Here is an 18,539-nt window from a genome sequence, read left to right on the forward strand (position 1 = left end):
ATCACCTAATAATTGATCTTTTTGATCAAAACAAACACTGCCTGCCACTTTCACAATAAAGCAATCTATAATTTGCACTAACCAAAGGAATCCCAGCTAGATAAGTACACTTGCCAAGTCACTGAAGCTCTAAGGCAGTACTGTCCAATAAAAATATAAAGCAATTTTAAATGCTCTAGTGGCTACATTAAAACATAAAAACAAATAGGTAAAATTAATTTAAAGCTAGTGTATAAAAATAATGTCTTAACATGTAATCAATATAACAATTATTGATATTTTACATTATTTTTGTAAAACTAAGTTCTTGAAATCCAGTGTATATTTTATGCTAATAGCACACCTCAGTTCAGACTGTTCACATTTTTCAATGTTCAGTACCCATCAATGGTTAGTAACTATTGTACCAGAGAGTACGGCTCTAAAATTTTAGGATCTTCATTTAAATGACAGACTAAGACAACTCTTGGATTCCTTAATTCAATATAGGTGGAGCATTCCTAATCCAAAAGTCCAAAATCTAAAATGTTCCAAAATCTGAAACTTTTTGAGCACCAACGCAATGTTCAAAATATTTTTGGGTTTTGGAACATTTCAGATTTTCATATTAGGGATATTCAACCAAAAAAGCCTATGCAAATATTCTCAAATCTAAAAAAAAAAAAAATGACCTCTGGAATACTTCTGGTTCCAAGCACTTTGAATAAGGGATACTTAACTTGTATCTCCTTTGAGGGTATACAAACGACGAGGCACAGGACCTAGCACAGACTAAGTATTCAATATATATTCATTAGGTGAAATGAAAAAAAAAATCAGTAACAAGAATGACTAATCAAATCTACTTGTATTTACAGAAATAACTTCCCTACCAGGAAATGATCCCTAACATTTGAGGTTCTGACCATATTCAGAATACCTCATGGCAACTTAATCAAAGCTTCAGTAAAGAGCTTCTCATGTACCCAAAGTCTTAACTTGAGATTTCCTAGTGGCACCAAAAAATTTCCCAACCCTAAAAGTCTTTAATACAAGGACAATATAATTGTTTTTTTATCAGATAGAAGAAAAGATGTCAAGAGTCAACAAGGACAGAGAAGTTTCAGATGTCAAAAGCATAGGCTTTGTATGTCTCAGAGCTACTGGTTCTTAGTTTTGTCGGCCTCCAGAGATCTCAGGCACTACACCAAGGCCAGAGTTACTGTTAATTTTATCACTATTATCAGCTACCATTTACTAAACCACTATGTCATTAGTAGCATATGATTATGTCCAATTTACAAATAAGAAAATGAACTCAAAGAATGAGCAGATGGCAGACTCTTGACTCAAATCCAAGCCTGTCTTTTCCAAAGTCTGTGGTCTTCCCTACATCACTCACTGGTAGATAGATACCAAGGACATCCTCAAGACACATTCCCAATAATGAGTGCCTTTCTTTCACTAGCAGGGTAAAAAACACAGCAAACCCTCATCGGTTTATCATCCAAATAAAGAGTTATAGGTATGTGAGGAGGTGGAGGGTTGAGAGGGGGAAGGAATTCTTTAACAAATAAATTTAGCTTTTTCAGGACACACAAAAAAACAGTTATAAAGGGAACAAGTTACCCTATATGTACATTTGAAAAATCATATTAAAGAATCTTTCAAATCAAAGCCAACAACTTGCACACCCATAAGATGATTACTATCTGAAAAGATGATTAATAGTAGGCTGACTTTTCACAACAAATAGGATCTAAACTGATAAAGAGCCATGGGTGGTGGCACATGCCTATAACCCCAGCAACTTGGGAGGCTGGGACAGGAGGGTTGTGAGTTTAAGGCCAGCTTCAGCAACTCAGAGAGACCCTAAGCGACTTAATAAGACACTCAAATCCAAGTCTCAAAATATAAAATAAAAAGGGCAAAGGATGTTGCCCCAGTGGTAAAGACCTTGGGCTCAATCCCCAGTACCCTCCCTACAAAAATTGATATTTTCCTTAAAGAATTATGTATGTAATCTTAACAGTGATTGGCACTTTGCCCTCTACATTCACTCACATAAGCACTGACTGATGTGGATAATCATTTAGTATTTCATAGTACATAACGCACTCAAATAAACTTAATTTCTTAAACATTATATAACATTAAAATGTTTTAAAAAGTGATTTCCCTTTTGTGCACAAAGAGGTTAAGTCAACAGTTTACAAACAGAAAATATCCCAGCCAACAAGTCAGCTTCCTTTAAAAACACTTAACATTTTACAGTAAAATACTATATTTTTGTGTTTAGTCCCATAGAAAACAACTAAAATGAAAATACTGTTGTCTATCATATAGTGTTGTACAGATCTGGCCACAATGCAGATCAAAGCACACACTCTATTCTTATCCATAAATATCAATTTATGCACCAGTTACTATGAAAAATACACACTGACTTTAACATTAAAGTGGGCTATTTTTAACCCAATATTAAAACTGTTGAATGATGGTTTGACACTTTAAAACTAGGCAGAGGACTCAAACAGTACCTACACCAATGTGACCAAATTCCTGGGACACCCTTGAAACACCCCCACTAAAGAAGCCCAGATGGAATCTGGAGCTGTGTGGGCAGTAACCCTAGATCAAGAAAGAAGAAATACTGAAGGTTTAAGCCCTATGATCACCGTATAGTTCAGGGCCAAGTGAACCAAGAGATTCTGCAGGGTTGAGCCATCATTGCTTGTCAGCTTTGTGGGAACTCTAATTTTTGAAGGCAAGGCAATGTCTGAAGGGACCAGATACTAGGCTCAGCAGTGGCATCACGGAGGCTTCCTTCAGTTGTGCAGCCACCTCCTAATTCAAGGAGTACTAGCACCACAAGGCAGAGTGGGTTCTGCTTCTGAAAATGCAGCTGCTAGGATTTCTCCCCAAAGAATTTCTCCACCCACAGAGGAAGTTCCCTTACAGGTCTGCTCTGATACAATTCCCCACACTTGAGAGAAAATGACGTGGACACTTAAGTGCTTTGTTTCTACAGCCTTTTCTGAGCTCAGGAAATACATAGGATGATGCCATTACGGCTCAGAGTGTTGTACCTCTGCCAGAATTTTAGCTCACTTCCTAAAATAATTATATCAGAAGTTGCAAACCAATGGTCTGTGGGCCAAATCCAGCCCATAGCCTACAGAACTGCCTGGTTTGGACTTGGTGGTGTTTAAAAAAAAAAGTTGAGCTACATTTTAAAATAAGAAAACTTCACATAAAAATTTAGATATCTACTTTTTTCTGAAAATTCAGACCATCTAGCAACTACTGGCAACAACTTGTTGAAGCTAGGGTACCACTCCCCTTTTAGAAAGGCCAAATCAGCTCCAGTTTGCCTAGTTCTTATACTCCCTAGGGATCCTAGATACTGAGGCCTGGCCTTGCTTCATTCACTTACACAGCTGCTGGGTCTGTCACACCAGAAATGTGTTCTAAAAGAGGTTTAAAGATACTATGGTAAGTATCAGTTTAGTCTAATGTGTCCAAAGACATAGTATTGAGGCAATAATTTGGGGCATAATTATGAAAGATTGTCTCAGGACAAGGAAAGGAATTTGCTGCCCGGACCCCTTCCATAAAATCCCAGAAGCCCCATGCAGCCCCTAATGGCAATAATAGTTCATAATCATTGCTATCATGTTAACATTGGTGAGATGCCATCTCACAGGTTTGAAGTGTGTCTTGTTTTGAAGAACTTTTAAGAATAAATGAAAGAACCATTCATTTTTCTGATTAGGCTAGCCTAGTAATAACTGTTGAACTAAAACAAGTATGTATACCAGTATAAAGCTTTAAATTTTATCCATTGTTTTCCTGTTTCGGAGGATTTGATTTTAGATACTATTAACTAAACAATATTTACATACCAATAATGGTGCTAAGTGCTTTATCTCATTTTATCCCCAAAATAATCCCATGAGAGAGCTAATAATATCATTCACATTATATAAGTGAGAAAATTTGAGACTCAGAGACAGTAAAAAATTTGCCTACTGTCACAATGTTAACAAGTAGCAAAGTTAGAACACAAACTTGAAGTCTAAACTTTTAACCATTATTCTCTTGTACTGCTGGCTACCTGGTAAGAATTTGATGATGTCATAACTATTAAAGAGAGGATAAAGCAAGCCTTGCTTTTAAACAGAAGAATATTTGTACTAGAATATGAATTTTTCCAGTTAAATAGCAACAAGCTGTGGCTGATACTGGAGCATAAGCTTTCACTGACAGAGGGTTAGAGTTCCAATTTCAAGATTACTTTTTGTTCATATATTAAGAGTGCTACCAAATAACAACAGGTTAGGAAATAATAATTGCTATTTTCCCTAAATGAGTCTTCCGAATAATATTTTTTTTTGGTACTAGGGATTGAATCCAGGGGCAGTCTACCACTGAGCCCCACCCAAGCTTTTTAAATTTTTTTAATTTTGAGACAGGGTCTTGCCAAGTTGCTTAGGGCCTCCCCAAGTTGCTGAGGCTGGCCTTGAACTTTCGATCCTCCTGCCTCAGCCACCTGAGCTACTGGGATTACAAGCGTGTGCCACCATGCCCAACAACCTTCCAAATACTTTCAAAAACAATCATCTTATAGGATATTCATTACAGTGGAAACCATTTTGAAATCATCACAATATTCACTACATCTATCTCATTGTTACATTCTAAAAAGAGAAATGAGACCCAAATAATGTTTATATTAAAATAGAACTGAAACATTTTCAAATTAAATATAACCCCCAAGAAACAGAAGCATAATCAGATATCATTTAACTGTAACATCACCCCAAATGAATATTTATTTGTCAATTGCAACCTATACACAGAAATGTTTATAGACATGCATAAATATGTAGGTAGCAAACGCACAGAATTCCAGCCAAGAAAGGCAAGAAGGAACAATACCCCAGTTTTCTAACAGCATTCTCTAATAAAAGGAACCAGGGCCCTATAGAGAAATGGCTGATTCTAGAACTGGGTCAGGAAATATACAAGATAAGCCTGAAGCATCTTGTAATATCAGAGAGTATGGAAGTACTCAAACAAAACTACCCATTATTTCAACCACAAGAATGGGATCATAATTAGAATAAGTTATACTTCATGTATGTATAATATGTCAAAATGCATTCTACTGTCATGTATTTCTAAAAAGAAAAAAAAAATCCACGATCATGGGGACATGACAAAACAACACAGGAGCTAACTGAAGGATCTCCCAATGGCCAAAGCTGGAAAAACTGGAACATCAAAACAAATAAAATAGTATTAGATTATAATTCAAGCTGTAAAATAAATATCCACAAACCCATACTGATATAAAAAATGATTAAATAAATGGGCAGGTGGAAGATGAATCTCTCTCTTGACACTGAAGTATTCCAAATAATTTATGTGGATCATTTATCCAAGGAAGAGGAGCATACCTTCCCACTTCGTAAATGTGCACTGTTGTTAGTATGTACTTTGGATATGATGGGATAAGAATGTCAAAAGGCACTTAATCTTGTGGTCTTCTCAAAAATCCATAACTCTATTCTAACAATGAGAAAAACATCTAAGTAATCCCATCTGAGGCATATTCTTAAAAATGCCTGATCAGTACTCCTCAAAACTGTCCAGGTCATTAAAAACAAGGAAAGTTAAGAAAGTGTCACAGCCAAGAGAAGCCTAAGGAGACAAAATAACCAAATGTGATGTGGTTTCCTACATGGAATCTTGAACCACACCAAAAAATATCAGATTAAAAACTAAGGAAATCCAAATAATATGGATTTTAGTTAATTAAAATAGTTTAGTATTGGTTCATTAATTGTAACAAATGCATCAAGCTAACATAGGGTATTAATAATACTGGGAACTATGTATAGGATCTATGGGGACTCACCATACCAGTTTCTCAATTTTGCTGTAAAAATAAAACTATTACTTAAAAAAGTGTTTAAAATTAGGAAGAAAAATATACCTCAATATGGTCTGTGAACCCTGGCCCAGGAGTTTTTAAGTTCACATCTCTGGCTCTGAAAATGCCTTCTTTTCAGTAGTCTACAAATCTGCAAAAATGAAAAGATAATTATCTTTTTGTTAACTTCCCAACTCAATATGGAAAATGACAAAAACTAGTAAAGGTCTGGTGCCTTAAAGTAACAGCAGACAGAATGCTAGACCACACTTTTATGGCTGGTGGCTCTTTCCTAAGTATCATCATAAGCGAAATCTTCCACTTTTCTTTTAGATCATTTTAGATCAAAAATATCTTCTATAGTGGGGTTGGGGATATAGCTCAGTGGTAGAGTGCTTGCCTTGCATGCACAAGGCCCTGGGTTCAATTCATAGCCCCCCCCCCCCCAAAAAAAAATCTTCCATAGTAATTAAATTCTGTATACTCCATAGAAGAAAGTCACAGATCAAAAAGGCAAAAACATAGTCTACTGCTTATTTTCTCAAGGTTTTTGTGGCATTTGGTTGTAACTTACATGCTGAGCCTCCTATTTACAAATGATTATGCCTGAGCCTATGACGTAAGCACATAGTTTGTAATTGCATAGGTGAAATAGTATATAACATTTTTTAAAGGCTGAATACTATACAAATTGTTTTTGTCCCGTGAAAAGCAATTTATATAGAATAGTAAAATTATTCACTTATTTTGACAGATGGGCATACTCCCTCCACCATTTGGAGGTTATCTGCAATCTCAGTAAACCTAGTAATTCAATATTAATGTAATCATTTTAGGGTAAATATTGGCTTATATCAGAGCTATCATGCATACAAGTTTCTAACTAATCTACTGGGTAAACTTCATGTTACAACCACCATAGAGCTAAAATTACATACCCTGTTTATAACCTATATTTTCAGCATTTTATATGCTTTTTTAGTATTTGTTAACTTCTCACTTTATCCTATTATACAAAAAATAAACTTCAAGTATGAGACAAAAGTACTGCACACCTATCTGAATACTGTTTCTACCATGCATAATATCTTTTTCCACTTTCTGATATGACAATGCAAAATCTATCACACAATCATGTTATTTTTCTATCATGAACCTCAATTAGCACAGCTTTCTCCCTTTCTTAACACCTATAAAGATCACTTTGTATTTATTACCTCTTTTAGGAACTGAAACAATATATTTATTAACTTAATTTTCCTCTAGGTTTTATCAACATAAATCTTGAGAACAAGAACCAAATATACTCTTTTGACGACAGTACCTTGTACATACTAAATACTCAGAATAAATGACAAAATATAGGACTTTAATTGGAAATGTAATTTGTTCTGGTTAAGATGTTACAATGTCTTTGTTGGGTCAATTCTTAAGTGACATTATTTAAAAAGAAAGGAAAACCTATTAGTGACATAAACCAGAGGTAGATTATCTCTACATTTTATTACTTAATAATGTTTTTCAAACGCTGGGTTGTGACCTTTTACTAAATTATATAATAAATTTACTGATGATGACCACTCTTTAAGAAAAAAAAGGAAAGAAACAAAAGAGCATCAAAATGTTACATACATAGTAACGATAATACTAATTTAAAAATCTTGTTTCAGGTATATGCATATGCACTAGGCCATGGTTAAAATGTATTACTACTCTGGGTTGCTCTGAGAAATATTTAGAATATGGTGAGGAATAATGTAAGGTGAGAGGTACGTAAAAAAAAAATATTTACTACCTTTCCTATTTACTTATTTCTGAGTAGATGGAAGCTAACTGATTAATAAAGTAGAATTATTTTAGAGCCCTCTAGATATAAAAACTGAAACAGCTCAACTCTGTTATGAATTTTTGTGTGATTTTCTTTCTCTCAGTCTAGATGTGTTTGTGTAGATCTCTCACATACATATAGGAAGCTCCTGTCAGCTAATCTATCTAAAAAAATCAAAAAAGTGGGTAATTGGTTTCATTAACCCAGAAATTCAAATTCGGTGGGAATTTCCTAGTGGAAGTGTTTGAAAGATTAACAAAAATGCCATTTGAAACCATTTATTTAACAATTTCTAATCTGATGATATTCCTGAATTCACTGTTTGTTCATATAATAAAATCTGAGCTGAGAAATACAGGAGACCCATGCCCTAAAATGAGAGAAACACACTAGTCGTTATAGAAGAGTGGTGTTAAATTCTATAAGTACTCAAAAAAGAATTAAGGTAGGACAAAGAGGAAGCAATCTGAGGAAAACTTCATGGAAGAGATGACATCTAAGCTGGATTGCAAAGAGAAGGTTTTGGTTTTTGTTTTAATAAAAACAACAGAATTATGAAGCTGCAAGGAACTCTAATACATCATTTAACCCAGTGGTTCTCAATCCAGGATGATTTTGCCCTATAAAGGACATTTGGCAATGTTTAGAGCCATTTTTGGTTGTCATACTGGAGAGTGGTTCTATTGACATCTGGTGGGAAGAGGCCAAGGATGCTCCTAAAGTCCGTAGTCCCTGTTGACAAAGAATTACCGGGCCCAAGATGTCAATAATGCTAAAGCTAGAAAACCCTGAGCCCAATCCCAATGTAAACCTCTGTTTTATACAATAAGATAACTGAAGGCTAGTAAGGTTTGTAAACTTGCTAAAAAGATGAACTGAACAGGCCACATAACATCTTGTCCAGTGCTTAATTTACAACACACACCAATGTGTGTTAATATACTAGGACATAGACATTTAAAAGAGCAGGAACATTTTCATAAGGTGGAAAAACACACTATCTAGAAATCAAAGTCTATATTCTCAGTTTTTCTTGATACAGATCTGCCAATGGCCCAAAGCAAGAACTATCATTACAATGCCCTTATTTGTTCATAATAACAGTAGATTAACCATCTGTTCAATTTAGATATTGAACATAAATTTGAGAATTAAAAAATTACAAAAAGTACTAGAAAGCTGGGGAGGCACCGTGGCACATATCTGTAATCCCTGCTACTTGGGAAGGTGAGACAGGAGGATCACAAGTTTGAGGTTAGCCTGGGCAACTTAATGAGACACTGTTTCAAAATAAAAAGGGCTGGGAATGTAACTCAATGGTAGAGCATTTGCCTAGAATGCATGAGGTCCTGGATTCAATCTCCAGCACCACAAACAAAACAAAACAAAACAAAACAAAAAAACAAACAAACTAGGAAGCTGGAAAATCTGCATATACACACATGTGCAGTTATTTTTGGTGGGGGGATAGCTATTTATTGGGGGATATCTTTCAAGATCCACTGCTCCAACCAACAAGGGATCTGGTCTCTGGGCAGGATTAGCCTCTTTTATTCAAAACCAACTGCTAAATTACCTTCCATTCTCTGGTGAGGTTTGTAATAGCAAATGAATTATCAAAAGAACTTGTACCTCCTACTGCTAAAGAGTGAGTAGCAGCTGCTTAGCATCCTGATTTAAGGCCTATTATCTACACAAATGAAATTGCATGGACATCATCTTTTTCTCTTGCTCTTGAGTAAACGGAGGGGAGAAGACTGGACAGTGGAGGGGTGTAAACATGAAACTTATTAACAGCAACATACATTCGTTTTCAAAAAAGACATATACATTTCTTACCTCTAATTTTACAACTGATGAAACTTCAACTAAGACACCTTGTGTAGTCTGATGTGCTACAATTCACGATGAAGTGAAGAAAACCTGAAGACACGGTCCTAAAAAATGAAAACTAAAGATTTTAGATTCCAACTATGAACAGTTTAAAAATGAAAGCATGAGCAAGTGATACACTGTACAAATAAAAGGTCATTAAAATGCAAGCAGTCATTTTCCTACATGAAATTTCAGTGAATGAAGTTTATATTTAATGAATGCTAAGATAAAATTATCCTGGCTGCCTGAGCCACTCTGCTTCCCTCTCAGTCACCTCTAATGCCTAAGGCAGAGCTCCAAATGGCAGAGGGCACAATAAAGGTTTGCTGAAATTCTGCCTTTAGAGAAAGCTAGCAAGAGGAGCTTTAGTTATATCCCTGGCAAATCATCAGGGGTCCCTGCAGCTTCCCAAGATATACTAGTCATTAAAATTTAATGAGTTTGATTACAAAACTGTGCTGGAGCCCTTTTTAGGGCCCTAGGTCTTTAAAATTTAAATGACTCCACAATGAAACTGACTTGTCTCTGGTTAAGCACAGGACTTTTTAAATTCCCACACTTCAAGCAAGTACCACACCCTCACTGCAAGCCAGTAGCATTAAAGAAGTTATACCATCTTTTCTTACTGTTATTTTCTCTGCTATCCTATGCCTCAAGAGAATGACAATTGCTCACTCAGGACTGGGAAACTCTCCCATAATTTGGCCCACTAAATCACTAATCTACCACTCAGGAATGACTTTAACTCCCTGAAAAAGGAAAAAAGTTAATTTGTTATAATCATAAATAAACTAATACCATTTTAGTTTAAAAAGAGGAAAGCAGAGTCTTCAGTTTCCCAATTAGGGATTTTATTAGCTCAAGAACTGACTAGATATTTCATGTTAACCAAATAGTCCTAGTGAAAAAGGAAAAAAAAATTCTACCATCTAGAAAAATTTCAGCTAATAATGCCAGAAGTGAGCAAATTAGAATAATCACAACTTTGCAAACTTTAATTAGGTAACTAACTCACTTACTCATAATCAATAAATAATAAGAGCACTAAGTGAAAAGTTGGGCTTCATGAAAACATCAAGCTGTCCACCTGAACCCTCTGATAAATCATGGATATATTTAAAAAGTGAAATGATCAGACATTACATGCCTCTGGATGAGACATAATATGAAATGACAGCAAGTACTCTTATTTATTCCCCTAAGAAAGTATAATCTGAAAGAAATTAAGCATATAGTTCTAATTGTCAGTCCACATAAAATACAAAGGATAAAGGAACAAGTTAACACACCCCAAGAATGGACATGTGAGCATGAATAAAAGCAGAGAGGGTTGGTATAGTTTACAAGAGAATAAAGAGAGATTTAACTGAGGGAACTTGAATACGGACTGAAGTGTTGTCTATGTTATTAAGGAATTATTATTAGATGTGCTATATATGATAAGAACACTGCAGTTATGTAAAAATGTTTTGTTTTAGAGGCATATTAATTTAGAGGTGAAATTATATCTTAGATATGCTTTAAATTCTCAGCAAAAGTAAAGGAGTAAGGAGATGATGAAACAAGTAGTGAACTGTTGATAACTACAACATCAGAAGTTCAGTGAACTTTTTATTTGTGTATATTTGGAATGCTCAAAAGTTAAAAGTAATGAACTAGAAGACACTATAGTCCTTTAAGGAGAAAAAAGTAGTATATTCCAAATATTTGCTAGAGATATAAAGCTATTAAGAGGGTTCTTCAGCCAGTCCAGAGGTAAAAACCTTTAAAATACCAACACCATTTAATTTAAATATTTATTGAAAACTACAATAAGTGATAAAGCAAGAAGTATGAAGGCCATGCCCAGTCTTGAACCATCTCTTGAGCTGGTTAAGAAGTGCACTCTCTGGAATCCTGATGAGAAAGTTCACAAAGGTAGTTACAGATTCAGTAAAACAAGCTTACTGAACAAAAATTATACAGACAAAAGAAAAGATGAGAGATTAAACAATAAAAAGAGTGAAGATACAAATGTCCTACATGAGGAAATTCAGTTCTATCAACATTTCAAGGCAGGAGAGATTTGTGAGTAGGACAGGGGAAAAATCTGATGAATGAACTTTCAAAACAAAAGAATCCTTAGGGATAAAGGAAATAGTTCTCAAGAAAAAAATGGAGTGATACTAAATTTTAGGAGGAGGCATTCTTATACCCCAAAACATGTAGTAACTGAATATGCTCCAAATTAAATAAGGGCATTTGACGTCACAGGTCTAATGTAAGATAACTAACTCTTTGAGGCTATCATTCAAAGGAGTAGCAAGAATGTTGAAAACAAGAATGTACAGGAGCACGGACTCTATTGCTGGGAAAGGGGTCTGAGGTGGGTCAGCTTTTGGCCCTAAGTCTAAGAAGGACAGAGCTAACAAGATTTTGGCTAGGATTTCATCAAGAGTGATTGAAGAAGCAAAAAAGAAAGACTTACAGAAGGTATCCAGGAATGAAGTTAGTAAAGAAGTATGACATTAATCATAAAAGACAGAAAATGCATTAGATAAAAAAGAGGCAATTTTGTTGGAACTGGAAAATGGAGGCATATCTGAAGAGAGGAAAGGGAACTATACATGTAGGGATGAAAGAAGACTTGTGACAAAGCAAGCTTTCAAACAGGGCAGAGGTTGACAAATTCAGAGCCAGTGGGACTATGTTCTAGAAATGAGGTGTGGTGGGGGACAGTGAGAATGGGATATGAAGAAATATTCTCCCAATTGTCTCTATCTTTAGGACATGAGTCATGGGGTCATGATACATGGTTTACAGAAAGAAGAAAGCATAGAATGATAAAACTTGGAGTCAGTGAGCGTCTGTAGGTCATTATAGCTGAAATAAAATGTGTAATAATAATAGACAAAGAACATACACAATTCGCCAGGTGTGGGACAACAGGCAAGTTACTTCAGCTCTCAGACCCTGTTTCCTAATCCTTTGCTTAAAACCACACCTAATTATCACATACTTACTTCAGAGGCTCCTATGGGAATTAATTTACATAAAAGGAAAAAGTTTATAACTGATAATGTACCATATTTATTCATTAGGTTGAGAGCTCTCATATGGCAGCAAATTTAAGAATCTCATCAGAACTGCCTCTTTCTTCTATTTCACAAGGGCAGATATATATTATACCCACATACAAGTATACTAAGAAGTCATAAGGGTAAACAGATAACTAAAAAAAATATTCTTTTCAATTAGAGGGGGGAAACTTAGTTGATATTATGCATACTAATTTCAATAGCAATTAAAAGATATTTCATATTATGAGAATCATTTTAGACCACTGTAACCGACATTTCAGTAAATTTATCCATTGGTTAAGGTCTAAAAATTATCCAAGGTTTTAGAGGCTCAAAATGTTGCTGACTAATCACAAAATAATGTACTTACATTTATATAAATAGACAGAATATGTAGCTTTTAAATAAAAATGTACATAATTACACGAGTAAATAAACTCTTTAAAACAAAGCTCATATGGAACTAGGGAACAAGTCTCAGGTCTTAAAAAAGAGTGATAAAGTCACTGCCTTTGTAAATAAATTCTGCCCATAAAGAGCCAACAAGAAGCCTCCCTACCTTGGTTATAGAATATGAGGTAATTTGAATCAACCCTCCCATTGAGATAAGTAACAGAGTTGGACAAAATATAAGTAATGACTTTCTTCAAAGGGTCAAAGAATTAACAGGACAGTGCTTTCAGATTCATTAAAGGACTGAAATTCAAAAAGGTAAGCTGAGCAATCTAAAAGAGGAAGTCAGAGGTTCAAATGTATCTGACAGTTGGGCTCTTGAATGTCCCTCAAAAGTTCGTATGTTGAGGACTTACTTGGTCCCCAGTGCAACAATGTCCAGAGGTGGGTAATATGGGCAGTGAGTGGATCATGAGAGTTCTGAACACATGTGTGGATTAATACACTGACAGCTGAATGGACAACTAAGAAATGGTGGAAACTATAGGCAGATGGGGTGTGGTTGGAGGAAGTAGGTCACTAAGAGTGTGTTACTGGGGATAAAACTTATTCCTTGCCCCCACCCCCAGACTGCCATAGCTGACAGCTTTCCTCTGCCATCCTGTTCCACAGTAATGTTCTGTCTCACCTCAAGCCAAGAGCAATGGAACAGACTGGCAGACTGACAAAGACTGAAACTTCTCAAACTCTGAGTCAAAGTAAATCTTTCCTCCTTTAAGTTGTTCTTGTCAGGTATTTTAGTCACGGCAATGAAAAGCTGCCAACACAGCCAGTCTGACAGACCAGAGGGACAAAGGGGAAAAAGCCCCTTCTCACATCTTCAGGTTGGAATCCTTGAAGAGCTTAGAAATAAGGGTAAACTAAAAATGAATCAGTACATACACTGAATGTAATATGATCTTGAGTCATGTGGCTGACCCAGGAAAGGTGTGATTTGATTAAGTAATCCTGGGTTCTCTCAAGCAAATGAAACACACACACACACACACACACACACACACACACACACACACACACACTTCTTTATGAAATGTATCATTTCAAATGATTTCTCAAATAAAATTCCATATACAATGCCCAGCAAACAATTAGAACACGAGGAGACAAGAGAAGATGACCAAAAGCCAAAGAAACAATAACAAAAACAGAACCACAGGGGCTACAAGTATTGGACTTAATCAGGCATTGATTTTAAATTACTTACTATGTTGAAGATAATATCAAAACAGAAAAACCTTGGCAACAAACTAGAAACCATAAAAAGTGACAAAATACAGTTGTGTCACTTAATGGCATATGTTTTGAGACATGCACCGTTGTGCAAATATTACATAGGGTACCAAGTAAGATGGCTACAATATCACAAGGCAATATATTCTTAAGGAACCTCCATCTTATGTGTGGTCAATCATTGGTGGAAATGTTATACAGCATATGATTATGGATCTTAAAAGGAACAGAGTAATTGTTACTAAAAAATGTAAAAAATTAAAATTAATTCAAGGAACAGATTTAACAGCTGACACAGTTGAGACAATGAACCAAAAGACAGATTGAAGAAGGGCTCAGAATGACGAGAGAGGGATGTAAGAAACATTAGGATTCAGTGAGATGGTCCCATATCCAATAGTTAATTGGAATCACAGAAGGAAAAGAGAGAATGGAGCAGAAGCAATATTTTCATATATGAAAATTTTCCAAAAATGATGAAAAGCGCCAAACCACAGACTTAACAATCTTAATGAATTCCTAGCTGAAAAATCAAAAAAGGAAAAATTAAATGCATCCTTAGAAGGTAAAAACTACTTTCAAAGACACAACAGGTAGACTGACAGCTTAATTTTCAACAGTAAAAATGAAAACTATAAGAGGAGCAAAAAGAAAATAATTGTTGGGGCTGGGGTTATAGCTCAGCGGTAGAGTGCTTGCCTAGCACGTGCAAGGTCCTGGGTTCGATCCTCAGCACCACGTAAAAATAAATAAAATAAAGATTAAAAAAAAAGAAAAGAATTGTCAATTTAGTATTCCACTGCAGAGAAAATATTCTTCAAGATTGAAACTGAAATACATCTCAAATAAAAACAGAGTTAACATTCAGTGGATACTAAGAAATCAGCACAAAGGAAAACTGACCCAAGATGGGAGTGTCATAAATGCAGAAAGGGATGAAGAACTACAAAGGTATAAATGAGCATGTAAAAAAATCTATGGGACACTGATTTTAGAAAAATGTCTTGTGGTGTTTAAAATATATACAGAAATAAATTCCAGGTTAAAAAAAATAGCACATATGTCAAAAGATAGGTAAAGGGAACGGAGGTGTTTTAATGTACTTACTTCAACCAGGAGGAAGGTAAAAGTACCTCAACACCAGACTTTGATAAGTGAGGGATACATGCTCGACTAGTTATTCCAGGGTGATAACTATTAAAAAAGAATAATTATGAAGAAGCAAGAGATGACAATGATGAAGAAGACTGTAATTCTATGGTAATCACACACACAAATGGAATAGAAACAAATATGTGATATCTGAGCCTTAAATAAAGGGAAAAAGCTAATATAAAAATAAATCAATGGAAGAAAAAAGGAAACAGCAGAGTTAGAGGAATAAAAATGTAATGTTCCACTTAGTTCCCAAATACCAGTAATTACATTAAATTTAAATTTAATTTAAATAGACTGAATGTTACAAAAAGAGAATGATTATAACACTGGATTAACAAAAAGAAATCTGCAAATGTATATGCTATTTTCAGGAAACCCATCTGAAACATAAGAACACAGAAAGGTTAAAAGTAATAGAAAAGTATGTATCATGCAAACAGCCAAAATAAAGATGGCATAACTATACTAGTTTCAGATAAAATAGATATTTAGAAAAGCATCATTTTAAAAAGTCACTCTAGGGACTGGGGTTGTGGCTCAGTGGTAGAGTGCTTCCTTAGTATGTGTGAGGCACTGGGTTTGAATCTCAGAACCACATATAAATAAATAAAATAAAAGTCCATCGACAACTAAAAAAATATATATGTATGTGTGTGTATATATATAGATAGATAGATACAGATATAGATAGATAAAATACATTCTTTAAAAAGTCACTCCATAATGATAAAAGGTTTAAATTCACCAGAACAAACTAAATTTGCATGCACTTGATAAATGGCCTCCAATTATGTATAAAGCAAAAGTTAAAAAATTACTAGGAGAAATACACATGCATCGATGTCATGCTGGCAGATTTTAAGATATCACTCTCAGCGAAAGATAGTTGAAAGAATAAACAGACTAAAAAAATTAGTAGAGATCGAGCTACAACACAATTAACATGCTTCATGATTGGGCATACATTGAAGGCTGTATCTAAAAACTACAGAATATATGCTTTTCAAATGCTTACGTATTTAAAAAAAATTTGATTACTTGCTGAGCCAAAAGTAAGCCTCAAGAAATTTTAAAAGATTAAAATCACTCAAGGGAGTTCTTTAAAGTGTGATAAAGCCACAAACCAATTACAAAAAATACATAGAAAATTCTCTTATTATTAGAAATTAAGAGACACTTTTGAATAACCCATAGATTAAAAAATAGGGTGGAAATTAGAAATATGAAATAAATAATGAAACGATTACATATCAAAAATCACAAGATGCTGGTAAAGCTACACTTGAAAGTGAAATGTGGTTTTAAATGTGTCAGGAAGGAAATAAGGATGCAAACTAATACCTAACTACCCATCTCCATTAGTTAGGGAAAAGGAAAAAAGCAAAAAAAAAAAAAAAAATCCCTAAAGAACTAAAAGGAAAATGAATATAAAAACAAATCTTAACAAGACAGAAAAACATGCATATAGAAGAATCAACAATGTTGAAAGTTCTTGGGGAAAACCATTATAACTGCTAAACCTCTAGTGAAATTATTCATTAAAAAGAGAAGGACTGGGCACAGTGGTGCATGCCTGTAATTCCAGTGGCTCAGGGGACTGAGGCAGGAGGATTCCAAGTTCACAGCCAGTCCCAGCAACTTAGCAAGACCCTGTCTCAAAATTTAAAAAAAAAGGAGAGAGGGGAAAAAAGATTCATATATCCAGTATTAAGAATTAAAAAGTACCAAGAGAATGAAAACAAATGGCTAGACAAAAATCTGTACACAAATGTTCACTGCAGTGTTATAAATAATATTCCAGAAGGGAAACAACCCAAATGTCCATCACTGATGAATAAATACAATGTGGTATATGCATACAATGAATACTATTTGGCAATAAAAACAAATGAAGTATTGATACATACTACAACATAGGTGAACCTAGAAAACATTATGCTAAGTCTGGTTGTTTGCATGATTCCATTTATATGAAAATTTCAGAATAGGCCAGTCTACAGAAATGAAGAGACTTGTGATTACCTAACTAACGATGATGGGAAGGGGAGAAGATAAGAACGACTACTAACAGGTGCACAGATTCTTTGGGGGATGATAAAAATATTATAAAATTGACTGTGGTGATAGATGTACAATTTTGAAAAATAATAAAAACTAATAACTGCACACTTTATTTATTTTATTTTTGGTACTGGATATTGAACCCAAAGGCACTCACACACTGAGCCACATCTCCAGCCTTTTAAAAATATTTTATTTAGAGACAGGGTCTTGCTGAGTCGCTTAGTGCCTCATAAAGTTTTTGAGCCTAGCTTTGAATTTGTAATCTTCTTGCCTCAGCATCCCAAATGGCCAGTATTACAAGCATACACCACTGCACCTGGCTATAAAATAAATCTTAACATAATCTCTTCCAGAGAATAAAAAACAAGTATATTCTTTAATTCATTTTATAAGGCTACCCAAACCTGACAAGGACAGTATAAGAAAACAATACTAAAGGTCAATCTCATTCATGGGCAAAGATCTAAAACTCCAAAATAAAATTAAACAAAAATGTGATATTGACCAAAGTGGGTTTATTTCTAGAATTCAAAGCTGATTTAGTAATAGGAAATCAATCAATGTAATTTAATTTGAGAAACAAAATCATACAGTTATTTTAACATTAGCAAAGCATCTGTTAAAATCCAATATCCATTCATGATGTAAGCTCCTAGCAAAATAAAAACAGAATGAAACTTCCTTAATTTTATAATGTCTGGGGAAAAATTAAAGCAAACATCATACTAGGTGGAAAAATGCTGGAAATTTTCCTTTGAGAAAGGGAACAAGACAATGTTGCCCACTCATACCACTTCTATTTAATATTACATCGAAGTACTAACCAGCACTAGAAGAATAACAATTAGAAGGAATAAAACTTTCTTAACTTGCAGATCAAAAGACTGAATACATAGCAAAAGATTCTAAAGAAGAATATCATAAGTAGTAAAAGTTTAGGACAACTCCTATGTAC

General features: G+C 34.6%; 1 protein-coding gene across 4 annotated transcripts in view; it reads right to left on the bottom strand.

Moving 5' to 3' along the window:
* The window catches only part of TAB3 (TGF-beta activated kinase 1 (MAP3K7) binding protein 3), a 57,501-nt gene that overhangs the window by 28,063 nt on the left and 10,899 nt on the right, over positions 1-18,539 (bottom strand). Inside the window, exons 2-3 of one of the 4 annotated variants that reach the window (XM_081277787.1) lie at positions 9,585-9,682; positions 5,981-6,068 (exon numbers count right to left, since the gene is read on the bottom strand). The exons of 2 other annotated variants lie outside the window; for them this stretch is intronic. The gene's annotated coding sequence lies outside the window, so the exon portion shown is untranslated. The remainder of the gene's footprint in view (positions 1-5,980; positions 6,069-9,584; positions 9,683-18,539) is intronic. One more of the 4 variants, XM_081277788.1, reaches the window with a different exon arrangement.

This window comes from Spermophilus citellus, assembly GCF_964194105.1.
Source record: "Spermophilus citellus genome assembly, chromosome: X".
NCBI classification, from domain to species: Eukaryota; Metazoa; Chordata; class Mammalia; order Rodentia; family Sciuridae; genus Spermophilus; species Spermophilus citellus.